This window comes from Cyprinodon tularosa, unplaced genomic scaffold (assembly GCF_016077235.1).
Source record: "Cyprinodon tularosa strain WSP-4 unplaced genomic scaffold, ASM1607723v1 ctg223, whole genome shotgun sequence".
Taxonomy (NCBI): Eukaryota; Metazoa; Chordata; class Actinopteri; order Cyprinodontiformes; family Cyprinodontidae; genus Cyprinodon; species Cyprinodon tularosa.
Window position 1 is genome coordinate 28,339 of NW_024038833.1, and position 13,518 is coordinate 41,856.

At 39.4% G+C, this 13,518-nt stretch overlaps 1 long non-coding RNA gene across 1 annotated transcript; it reads left to right on the plus strand.

Moving 5' to 3' along the window:
* Positions 1 to 3,081: 3,081 nt before the first annotated feature.
* On the plus strand, positions 3,082 to 4,570 carry LOC119784316. The gene is made up of 2 exons (XR_005280917.1): positions 3,082 to 3,112; positions 4,463 to 4,570. It is a non-coding gene; the product is annotated as an uncharacterized LOC119784316 (long non-coding RNA).
* Positions 4,571 to 13,518: the final 8,948 nt, after the last annotated feature.

The following is a 13,518-nucleotide window of genomic DNA, read 5'->3' on the forward strand; positions in this document are numbered from 1 at the left end:
AAGTCAGAAATCTGAGAAAAAAGTCAGAAATCACACAAAAAAGTCAGAATTCTGAGAATAAAAGTCAGAATTCCTAGATTAAAGTCAATCTTCTGAGAAAAAAGTCAGAAATCTGAGATTAAAGTCAGAATTCTGAGAAGAAAAGTCAGAATTCTGAGAAAAAATCAGAATTCAGAGAAAAAAGTCAGAATTCTGTAAAAAACAGTCACAATTCTGAGAAAAAAGTCAGAAATCTACAAAAAGTCAGAACTCTGAGGGAAAAAAGTCAGAATTCTGAGAAGAAAAGTCAGAAATCGGAGAAAAAAGTCATAAATCACACAAAAAAGTCAGAATTCTGAGAATAAAAGTCAGAATTCTGAGAAAAAAGTCAGAATTCCTAGATTAAAGTCAAAATTCTGAGAAAAAAGTCAGAAATCTGAGAATAAATCAGAATGCTGAGATTACAGTCAGAAATCTGAGAATAAATCAGAATTCAGAGAAAAAAGTCAGAATTCTGTAAAAAACAGTCACAATTCTGAGAAAAAAGTCAGAAATCTACAAAAAGTCAGAACTCTGAGGGAAAAAAGTCAGAATTCTGAGAAAAAAAGTCAGAATTCCTAGATTAAAGTCAAAATTCTGAGAAAAAAGTCAGAAATCTGAGAATAAATCAGAATGCTGAGATTACAGTCAGAAATCTGAGGAAAAAGTCAGAATTCTGCAAAAAGTCAGAACTCTGAGGAAAAAAAAGTCAGAAATCTGATTAAAAAAGTCAGAATTCTGAGAAGAAAAGTCACATTTCTGAGAAAAAAGTCAGAAATCTACAAAAAGTCAGAACTCTGAGGGAAAAAAAGTCAAAAATTGGATAAAAAAGTCAGAAGTTGGTCAAAAAAGTCAGAATTCTGAGAAAAAAGTCAGAATTCTGTGAATACAGTCAGAAATCTGAGGAAAAAGTCAGGAGTGTGAGAAAAAAAGTCAGAATTCTGATATTAAACTAAATTTTTTTAATATTAGTATTAAACTGAAGCATAAAAATTAAAGAATCTGTTATCTTATTTTATTTTTTCAGTGGCCCTAATCCTCTTCCGTAGATAGACACTAAGTGGGCCCTAGAAACATTTTCCACTTCAATCCTTCCGTGTGACCTTTCTACCTTGCTACCATGTTCTCTTTCTGTTTTTCTTTCCTTGTGTCCTACATCCTTTCCTAAAGTTTTAATCATGATGGCGGGAAGGAGCCAAGTTTAAGCCTCACAGGTTGTACATTATTTTGTTAAGAATTATTTGCAAAAAAGACCAAATCTATAAACACATGCTTTGGCTGTCAACATAAGTAGAAATGTGTGAAGATTTAATTTAATCAATATCTGTACTTTGAACTTATCAATGGTAATTCTGTTTTTAAATGGTTTAGGGCATGTGTACTATATTGGCAGTTTCCCGATAAACAACTTTAATTTTGAAATTGATATAAGTAAGAAATCAAGTGCTCTCAGGGGGGCCTCTGAGATATGCAGCTCTTAGCTGCTTCTTGGTTTGCTTCTACCTTTAGTCACCAGAACATTTATATTTATTGTCATTTTTATATTTCTATGTTTCAAATGTCTCCACTGAGAACAAAGTAAAATGAAAGTCCAATTTCTTCAATGCAAAATTATCTAAAGATAAATGATAATTTCTTAAATTAAGTCTGTTTGCTCTTAATCTGAGCATGTAAATAAGATGTTTTTCCAATGGAAATAGCATTTTTGCCCTTACAGTAAGAGAATTAAATATTATGCACTTGAAATAAGACAATGCAGCTTTTTTCCTTATTTTAAATGTAGGCGTTCGTATTCCATTAGCAAAGAGTCACTTATTTTAAGGAAAACAGACTTACCTAGGTTTTTTATTTTTGTACTTTTGCTTATGTGGATAACACTTCGCGAATAAAGCTGATTCTTTTCATTCTGATTCTGACAGAAGGGTCTGAATACATTTATCAATGACATGCACTTACAACACAGTTACAGTTACTTTATTTTGTGCCAAATTTTAAAAATTGTTCCTCAGTTAAGAAACACTTATTGTTGGCAAACCAAAGGACTGAAACTAACTTGATTCTGCTGGTGTCTGACATGTGGAAACATATCTGAAACTGAACCTGCCTTTACAAACGTTTCCCATATAGTAAGGTTCGCTAGACTTTTTTTCTTTCTTTCTCTTTTTTGTCTTTGAAGCCCCAAGACATACTTAATTAGGTTCTAAGTATTTGTTTAAAACATGCCAAGTTCATTTTCCGGCAAGGCACAAGAATAAGTTGAAGCCTGTCTTCTAGTATGTCAAACTTGTTAACTTGCTTTGAAAATGTCTGAAAGACTTTTTGGAAGAGAACTTCTAATGTAACGTCAGTTAAACTTCTCTTTTAGACATAAAGATAAAAATAAAGATAAAAGTTGAACTGTTGTGCTTCTTCACCTCCTTATATCTTGGCAGGTAGCTCTTTCCCTTCTTGCTAAGTACCTAATTTGGTTAACATGTTTGATCATTTGCTGACAATACTGCAATGCTATTCATAATAAAATTAAATACATTTATTTGAAACTTATAAAATCACAAAGAGAATTCATCCTAACCTAATAGATAACATAATTTATTGACCAGTTTCTTATGGTGGTTCTATAGAGCTACACTGAAATCTTCCTAAACATTGCAAGTGTAGTTTGTTCTTGTTTTAATGTTTTTAAAGAAAAGGTAAATTATAATTGTGGTTAAAAGATGCATTTTATTAAATTTTTAACAGACTCAATTTACACTCTGGAACTTTAATATAAGGATGGACGTGTTGAAAATTACAAGCTGTATTTAGAAATCTCAGCCACTAGGTGGCAGACTCGAGCTTTCAACAAGCACGTGGCCGATAGCCACTAGGGCCGCAAACCTGAATGTGTCTAATGAAAAAAAACAAGAAGCATGTTTCATGTGTTTGCAGGTAACTTCTTACTTACGGGAATTGCATTAATGTGCATTTTGAACGGCTCATACCAAAACTTACCAAAGAATTTTCGTTTTTTAGTATTCAGGGAACTTGACAGAAATCATGGCTTTTGCTTTATTTCCTCATAGGCATCAAACCAGCTGTGAAAGGTAAGTGCAAGGTAAGTACATGGTGGTAATTTGGGTTCAAATATTTAGGTTCTTTATTTAAAAATATCAATAATTAATAGAAATATAGGCTATTAACATTTATGGTCTGATTGTGAAAAATGAACTAATGTCTTGAATGTCTCTATGTTTATAGCTTTAAACTAATTAGCATTTCCTTTTATTCTTACTATTGTAGTCTATTTCTTTATTCTGTAAACTATGTCAAACCTTTCTCTTATTGGAGAAACTTGGAAGTTATAACTTATTAAGTAATTAACTTATTAAATTGTTTTTTTTTGTTCTTATTTGTCCACACTAATCCTGGATATATGTAAATATTCAGGTGATTATTATCAACCTTATTTTTCTTAAAATAACAAGTTAACCTAGTTTGCATGTGTCATTCTAACGAGCTATGACTGTACCTTTTGGCAAACATCTGATGATCATAAAGTCGTATAATTTGACAATGTGTAAAATATTATGAAATATAAATCCATATGATCAAACTATCAAGTTATACCTAATGGGAATTACCATGCTATTTGATTTCTTTTTTCTTTATTTTCTTTTTCATATTTTGCTTTGTTTTAAATTATATGATCCTACATTCTCCTATGTTTTTGGTTTTGTAATTCTATACAGAGTTAACATGCATGACACCGACTGTGACTAATGTACACATTCTACTGGAATGTACATAATTTAATATAAATCCATCTATAGGATTAGGTTGTACTTATCTGACCATTCATTTCTGAATATACAGTGAACCTATCTGTTTTTGGAAATTTGAGCTATTGTATGCATACAAAAATTTATTTAATTGAGACAGTTGTAGATTACCTTGAGAAATATGAAAATGTACCACAGAATTACAGTAGAACTCTAATTGCTCTGTAAACAGTGACTCAAAATTATGTGGTCCTCTGAATATTTACTGTTTTGTACTTCTACAAAATGATGGTCTATCAGACCACATTCGATATACAGCGATCCATACAGAAATTCCATGGAATTCATTAGATACAGCTATTTAAAGGGGCAGGAGAGTTTTTTTTTGGTCCAAACTAGACTTGGACACAGCCACTCGATACCAGGAAAAACTAGACTGGGAACATGTCCATGTGTGAACTGGGTGTGATCACTAAAACACATTGTTATCATATACAGCTATCAGATCCGGTTCCAGAAAAATAAACATATCAGAGCTGGCACAACGTTTACAAACTCTACAAACTCATCTTAATCCCATTTAAGTAAATTAATAGCTGTGGTTCCAGTGCACATCTGCCTATGCAGCGTTAGAGTACAGTTTAGCTGCGACTATATTTGTCTTCTCTTCCTTCTCTCACTGGCAGAGGGACAGCAAAACCGAGAGCTGGATAAAAGCCAAAAGAGGCCGGCCTGCCGTGCAGCTGAAACTTTTACAAGCCAAGCAGGAAGAGACACGGGGACCAATCGAAAAAGAAAGGAAGAAAAAAAGTGAGACAGACATCTGGACTCTTTTCTGTTTCCTGCTTCTCTCTGTCTCTCCCTTCTTCTTATTCTTTTTTTTAAGCCATACTGTACTTGCACGCCTTCCCTGGCAGGGGGTAAATGTGGGGCTCGGGGACAGGACGGGGAAGGGGAGTGGATGGGGGGGCAGTTGGGGGGCAAGGGGCTGTCTGGGGGGTTTTGGGTTGGGGTGGGACATTGGGTTCAGAGGGTTCAGCTGAGGAGAGAAATAAATTCATAAACAACAATGGAGACGTGACGTCACGATGAGGGTCTGTCCAACCTGCTGGCTGAATCTCGGCTTCCATGGAAGAACCGGATCGTTCACACTACACGTGTTTGCGTGTGTGTACAGTATTAATGTGTGTGTGTGCTCTTTGTGCTGTTGTCCTGAAATGTCTTTTGGACTTTGAGCAGAGATACTGGACTCCAATGGTCTGTTTTGTCTCTGCTTTGAGCTTCCCAGGACGAGGGGAAGTCCTTCCAAACTCTCTGCTCTTATCTTAGTCTATTCAAAGGACTCAGTAACCATTTATCCAGCTGCTACATTAAGGAATCAGCTGCTCTGGTGTATTAATCCCAATTTTTTTTTTTCAAATAGTTGATGGTAAGTTAAAACGATAGAATTTTTTCATCCTACATTTTTTAAAACCTGGACGTACTTTAGAAGCGACTTCAGCCTTTTTCAAAATGACACAGGCTCAGGAGCGAGCTCTGATTGGCTGACTCCGTCTCGGGACAGCAGCTCAAACACCAGTGATTGGTTGGAAATGACAAAACTGACCTTGTATGAGAAAAGTGATTTATCGTTTATCTCCTAATCACTGACATGATATGCTGACTTAATCATGCTGAGTCCTGTTCCAATGTGGTTCATGCCAGAATGCAAAACGGAGATCTGAGAGGATCCCAGACTGTAGAAGAAGAAGAAGAAAAAAATGTAGTTCCTGGAATATTCTCCCTGCTCACCCACTGATTCATTTAACTGCATCTAGAAATCCCTCCCACTCAGTAGGGCACTAAAGGAGGGAGACGCTGAAAGAAACTGGGCAGCTCTGAGGTTCTGAACACTGACTCCTGCGTGACTCCTTATTTTTTACCTACGAATGCTTAAAGTTTGATTTGAATTAATTTTTTTTAAATTTCCTATTGAAATAAGAGAAGACGGAAGAAGTGTCTGGACCTGCTGGTGTGTCTCCGCCATGTGTTTTCTGATGTTGGATGATAAACATGCAAATGTTCGCCAGGGCTCCTCGCTGCTGGCTTGCTGCTTTGTGTCACACTGTCTGCTCATGACAGTTCATGCTTCCTCTCCCTCGCTTTTTCTTCTCTTTTCGTGGCACACTGTCTTTCTAAACTCCTCCTTCTCTCTCTTCCTCCTCTCACTACAGCATGTCCCCTCCCTTCCTCCTTCAATGTCCTCCCCACACCACAACCCTCCGCCGCCCGACTCTGCCCTCCCTTTTCTCTGCTTCCCTCTTGGCAGCGGTGCAAAAGTGGGCAGGCAGACGGAGGCAAACGCATCACAGGGCAGAGCAGAGGGCAAATCAAAGGCTGGCGAATTGATCATGTGTGTGTTTGTGTTTTGGACTGTCCTCTCTCTCTCTCTCTCTCTTTCTCTGCGTGTCTGTGCGCAAGTTCTCCTGTGGTCATACGCACTGCAAGTAAGGTAAGTCTTTGAGGGAGTCTCTGATTTTAAGCCCTTTTGCTCCTTACTGTGTACACTCAGTTTGATATTCTGGTTTGTGCATTTTTTTTGGTTACAGGGCTGTGTGAGAGCTGACGTCCCTCTGTTACTCTTTGTATGGACGGACATACTCACGCCAGTAGGAGGGGATTGTGGGAAAGGGGGTGTAGCTCTCAGAGGGTGCACTCTACTCCTCTTGCTTCCCTTCTTCCCGCCATCACGGCCCTCTTTTCAGCCAGTCGTCCTGCCCAGCCGGCCCGTCCGCCCGCCTGCCTCACCACACACAGGCCTCAGGTACTTTTTTCACCTCTATCCCTGCAACACCTCTTCTTGTCCTACTTACTGTCCTGTAAATTTCTCTCCTGCAGTTTTCTCTTGCCTTCCTCTCTGTCCTCCATCACGGTCTCCCTCCTGTAAAACGTGTCTGCCGTCGTCGGTCGCCAACGCCGCACCGTTTTCGCCACACCACATCGTGCTCGCCACCATTTGGCCTAACGGACTCGGCGGCACAAACGTATTTCTCGAGCCGAGAGGCCAACTCCCCGCTGACCATCCTTTTTCTGCTGCTTACTTTGCCCCTTCTTCTTCTTCTCCCCCCCCTTCAAAGCTCCAGTAGACTCCGGCAGAGTGGTACACAGTCTCTCTGTAGCTTTCTTTAGTGAACAGGTGTCTGTTTGGAGGCTGGCATTATTAAGAGCGGGCCTTCTCGGTCACTCCTGACCTCAGAGGGTCAACTCATAGAGCTCAGGTCAGTAAAAGTTCAACACTGACCAACCAGAGAAAGAGCTTGTCTCTCGGCGCCATTTTGATAGATAGCCTAAAGATCATAACAACATAGTTTATTATTTTTCCCTGTAATCTGTGTGCGCTGTCTGCCAGGGACGGAATTAGGGTAAGAAGTGGCATTCCTCACAGCGACACGTGTGTTTGTGCAAACATGTGTTTAGTTTTATCTCTCTGCAAAGTAGGGGTGTGGCAGTTCGCTACAAGTCGGCTGTTTGTCCTGAAACAATGACTTAAAGCCGACGATACAGAGATGTATAGCATGCTTAAAGTTAGGTGGAAAACCAGGCGGAATCAAAACTAAGTTTAGGCAAAAAGTTGATATTAGTTGTCCGGTCAAAAAGATTGCAAAAGGTTGTCGACATTAAAGCAGAGGAGAGGATGCTTTTGTAGTGAAAAATGCTCTGGTTAAAAAAAGATTAGTTGTTTTTCCCACTTCCTGAAAATAGATAGGAATGATGCTTAGCTGTATAAAGATCACAAAAAGGCACCAAAGACAAGAATAGGTTATAAAAAAAGCGAATATCGAGCTACTTTTGACTTCGAGATAACTAAACAAGGGAATCAACAAACAGCTTTATCCTTTTATCAACATACTTGTAGAACTATATTGACATATTGGCATTTAAAGTTTCTGCTGTATTTAAAAATCTTATTGCCATACTGTATCTAGGTCTAAATAGAGGTTGGTGTTAAAATGGCGCCTATATGCCACGTGTAAACACGAGCAGACCCTTTCAACATGCCCCTCACAATTCGTGGGTAAGCTGCTGCCAGTTTCTTTTTATCAGACTTTGTCATTTCCCTTTGCTTCACACGATTTAAACTGCAGCCTAATGCTTAAATATGTTCATTTTTTTTCAAAAAGAGGAAGAAAATCTTTTATTCAGATACTGAAATAAGAAGAGGATTTACAGAAAGTATTTTGAGAAAAATAGAGAACAAGTTACAGTAGAGAGGCCGAAAGAGAGTGGTAGGAGTGGAAGAGCTCTTTCCCCGCCCCTCTCTTATCCTCAGATGAACTTATCATGTTGCCTCATAATGTTTCTGAGCTTTTTTTCTCCTAGAGGCAGTCAGGCTAACTTCCTGCATTCAGGCTCGGCTCAGTTGATTGGCTGACATGGTGGCTGACCAGCCATAGTTTGCAGCGAGGCAACAGGAAGTTTCTCTTCTTATGCAGGAAGCTGCAGCTGTTTCATCCTGACATACACCACTTTGCACGCATTTGAAAAAAAAGAAACACGCACACAAATCGTCTGCATGCTGTATATATTTGCATGTGTGGGGGAACTCAGGCTGCATGTGCATGCCTGTTTATAGAATTTGTAAATGTTACGTGGGCGTGTAAGGACACGTCAGATAAGGACTGTGAGCTATCAGAAACATTTACCATCATGGTAACTCCACATTGAAATAGGGAATAAAGCAAATAAAATAGAAAAATCCAAGAGAGGAACAGATGTGTAAATGGCAGAGGTTAAACAGTATTTTTTTGTTTTCCAATTCTGATTTGTAAAGAGAGAGGAAGGCCTTTTAAGAAACTAGTTATAGATTGCAAAAACGATTAAGAAAAAGCATATTTGGTCAGTGGTAATGTTTGATTCCTATTTTGCCAGTTATTAATGTTAATAAAAGGGCATTATTGGGTAAGAGATTATTAACCTTAAAAAAAGTACTACGCTACAAGTTTCAAACCTTAAATCCGTACCACGATAAGATAATTCTATCTAAAAAGATCTGGCTACTATTTTCTTACAGCTCTAATTTGTGGCTTTTTAGACCCTGCATCTTGACTATCGGTAGTTTTTGAGTCCAAACAACAAAAACCTCCAAACAACTGCATTTGTTTTCTTAAGCATGTAAGGAAACCTTTATTAGCTTCTTTTTAACCAGGTGACAGGTTGTGCATGGCAACAAGTGGAGGAGGGGCAGTACTCTATTGCTCTTTGATCCACAGAAAAAGCAGTAAAACACACTGATTGTTACTCTAAACACCAACACAGGGAGTGCTGTGTAGTTTTTGTCAGTTAGTTATTTTTGTGCCCCCAGATATAAAGATGGCTGCTCTAGAATCACATTTCAGACTGGCTGACAACACGTGTTTACAAAAACCGCCCCATAACTGAAAAACATAGTTTTAGCTACTAACAATATAGTTATAACTAACATTACTAATACTACTAATTTTAACCTTTGCTTTGAAGCTTAATTTTACACTTTATCACTTTGATTTATAGAATTAAGCAAAAATATAGACTAAACACCCGTTTGATATGATAGCAGGTTTTTACTGCTTGTGGAGAACTTTGTGCTTTCTTCTCATATCTCTAAATTAAAATGTTAAGAAAAAAATACAACGATCAGATTTATGGAAAGCAATATGTTGTTAGTTCAAACCAATCATACAGACAAGTCATTTAAGGACACTAACATTTGATTAGTAATAAAAAAAATTTTGCCAAGTACACTTTATTACTACAGCTACTTAGTTTTTTTCTCTTAGGAAGCCCAGCCAATTGCATTAAGTCGTTCGTATCAGTCATGTTTTTTAAAATCATGTTAAACTCGTTATTGTTAACATAGGGATACAAAAATGTTTAAAAAAGCATAGCCATATATATTCTACTGCAAAAGGTACATTTGTGAAAAGATTTGTACTGCCTTGTTGGTTATTTAGTTATGTTTCATTCTAATGTTTTTTTTTAAGCCCAGTTCATGGCTTTGTCTGAGCTGCCATAATACCATAATATTACATTTGTGAAAAGCTGCACGCCTAAGAAGAATATTATATTTCACATGAATATCCAGACTTTTGGCACCATCAGCGTGCTTTCCACTATCATATCTATGCCTCTCCCTGAAGTCTCAGTCCAGCTTTTTCATCTCCATAATTATATGTAGTTGTAGGGGAAGAATCTAATAAAATTAGCCGGTAAAGCAGTAGGTCCTTAAATGCATGCAGGTGAGGCAACTGTGATGTTTGTTTTTGTGTAAGCCAGGGCATATGGCCTTACAGCCCTGTGTGCACATACACATATGAGCATGAGCCATGTGAGTGTTCAGACGGGTTGATGAGGATATAAAGAACATCAAAGCGGGCACCATGCCAGGTAATATGGAGGAGGCTCAGGGCTTGCCTCCTGCGCTCTTAAATGTAGGAGTGAGGCCTTCTGTGTAACAGTGAAAAGATGAAAACTGCCCTTTTGATAGACTCTCTTATCAATTTATAAATAGAGGATCAGAAATCCTGGCCGGTGTAAAGGAAAACATCCATATGCATTTTTTTGTAGAGAGATTTCTTAATCCTTCCATCTATTGTGCGGCATACTTCCTCTGTCAATGCCAGCTCCCCAACTGTGCCTCCTCCTCCCCTTTTTCCTTTTTTTTTTTTTTTTTGCCCACCACCTCCTTACTCCTTATTGAAATTCTGCCTGGCACAGAGATGCTGCCCATTCTTGGCACAAAGCTCAGGGAGAGAGAGGGATGGAGAGAGGAAGAGAGTAGGAAGGAAGAAAACACACACAAGAACCTGCACCAATCGTTGGGTCCCCCCCTCTTCATCCTCCCCCACCTCCTCCTCCATGGCGTCCCTGTGCCAAGCATTCATCCCGTGTCGTGGACGAAGGGACCAGGCAAGCCAGTAGGTATTTCCTTGGCTCTGCTTCCTGCAATAATCCGCTCCAAATTTGAGGAGTCTTCTTGGTAGCTGAGTCTTCTGTGAGCACGTTTTTTGGGAGCTTTGCTAATTCGATTGTGTATTGGTTGAGGAACAAATCCTGCATCGGGAGGGGGGGTTGAGAGGAAGCGAAGGCCTTTTGTTTCCATGATATTTATTTATTTTTTTTGCATGGTTTGCCATAGAAGTGACTTTTTCTTTTTTCTGGTGTTTGGACATAAGGAAAATTAAAATCTAAGCTCCAAGATTTTCTAACGTTCTTAACAGGAATTAGTTCTATTTGCTATGAACGGAATAGAGGGAATGGAGATGACTTGCTGTTTTAGTTTGATCTAATGTCAAATATTGTTGCAACTTGCAAACAACGGTTTATTCTTTTCTATTTCGTCAAAAAGAAACCTGTTGACCGTATAGCAAGCTAACATCTGACAACTGAAGAGTTTTACCACACGGCGTCTTTAAAAAAGTTGGAACTATCATCCAAAGACAAATGCCTCTGCTGAAACAGGAAATTGTCTGCAGAAAAACATAATTTTTTTTCAGTTACAGCAGAGTAGTGTTATCAGTGCACAAGAGGGCACAAGGTTCGTGGTTCCTGGTTCACTCCTAATGTCAGCTTGGAGACTTGTGGCCTTTATTCTGCAGCAACAGATGCAGAGATTGTCAGATGGACAGAAGAGATTTATCCGTTTTTGCCTCCCTTGTCTGAGACCTTCCCCAGCTGCCTGAACAAGCTTTGCAGGGCATTCATCCTATAGCTGCTGACAGAAAAAAAAAAAAAGATTCACCCCAGCTGAGAGCCATGCATGTCCTCCATAAAGCTTAGAAAAGTTTGCAACCTCAGTCAGCAGAGGTGCTCACATGACTGACAGGGTTCAACCTTGTTGCTTCCGCTAAGGCGGTTTGCCAATCATTCACTTTTAACCCAGCAGCATTTAATGTTTGAAATCCTGATATTTTTCAACCAATTTTTTTCCCATGAATCTGTTTGCTTCCCTCTCCAAGCACAGCTTGTGTCAAGGGAATGTTTCTTGGCGCACACATACAGCTCAAAGGTCTGCTAGTAGCATTGTGGCAGAGGTGGGCATCAGGCCAGCACACACACCCCCTGCCCCATTCTCTCTGTCTGGTCTGCTGTAATCAGACTAGTGGGGTTTGCAGCATACTAACTACAACCTAGTCTGGATTACGTCTCGGGGGTTGTGGCTGTATGCTAATTTATGCAAGCACTGCACCTTCTAACCCATTCTGTGTCTTCTGAGGCCCGAGCCTGGCATTTAGTCTGGTACTTATTAACCCTTCAGCGGCTGCTGTGTTAACCTGCTGGCAGGTTCCAACGCACCTCATATGAGCGCACCTTTCTCTGTGAACCGTCCAGCTGCCTGATAAGAAACAGTTTCTTCTGCCTGAGCTTTCGTGATTGAGTGTCATCAGGGTCGGTTGGCTTCGGCTCATTGCTTGGCACGCGATTCATTCTCTCTAACTTGTGATACAACAGCTGTTCTTTCTTCATTGTGAGGTCTGAAGGCTCAGGAATTAAAGGGGGGGTGGGGGAGGCACAAGGTGGACCTCGTAATGTTTTTAAGCAGACCTAAAATGGCCGAAGCCTCACAGGACGCCATTTTGTGCTTCCTTGTTGTGTTTTGGGGGGCAGAATCCCAGCTTTGTATTCAATCAGACGGTGGAAGCCGTGTTTGCAGGCATCTGTATCTGCGTACCTCCGACTGAGAGGCAGCAGCCACTCCAACGCAGGGATAGCCCCGCTGGAATGAGCTCAGTTTTTTTGGCAAAAACCGGAGAAGGATTCCTGGCACAGAATTGAACAGCTCTCTCTCTCTTTTCTTTCCTCGTTCGATCACATGCCAGAGACTCAGGAAGCCAGTGAGTTGTTTGTTAGGCTATTGCACACTAGCGCTGACTTGGCGGATGTCCGCCTACCGTTCAATTATTTTTTCTGTGATTTATATTTTAGGAACAAAGTCGCAAATTTCCCCCCTTCAACAAAACAAGCTATGCTGATCAATTTGAATTTGTATTTTTGTTCTGTGGCTTGTTTGGTTTGTAGTTATTGTTATTTTCCTTATTTGTGGTTGTCGCATTCATTCTCATTAAGCATGAAAAGCTTTTGCCAGAATCTGGAATTTTCTGAGAAAATGGTTTTAAGAAAAGCCTACAAGTAAGTCACATTGTTTGTCAGGGGCTCATCTGTGAACTCTCTATAAAAACATTTATAAAGTCGTATGGAGCATGAGTTTATCACAGTAACAATCTCTGTCTTTTTGTTTCTGTACCCTTGCAGGAAGATGACCTTTGTGGAAATTTGGCGTGGATGCAGCATGGATTGTGTCCTTGGGGCTGAGGTAGTAGATTGAATAGTTGTGGGGTTCTTTAGCCTCTTTTTCAGATAACTATACAATCTACTGTCTTTCCCAAGGAGACAGCTGAGTCAACCGATCATCAACTGTCGTCTAAAGATCGGCATTTATGATGCCCCAAAAATGCATGCAGTAATTAATTTAGTTGTTTGTTTTTTTTTGTATTTCCCCCCCGATAAGTAAAGGTATGGTGTGTTTGACTCGGGTTTTGTCAGGGTGAGGTAGTAGGTTGTATAGTTTGGTAGGTGGAACTGCACCCTGCTGAGGTGATAACTATACAGTCTATTGCCTTCCCTGAGGAGCCTACTCCACACTTATGGATCTTCAAGAAAATCTCTTGGCTGGACTCTTATTTATTCTCAGACAACATACAGAGGCTGTGATTGTCTTATTGGATGG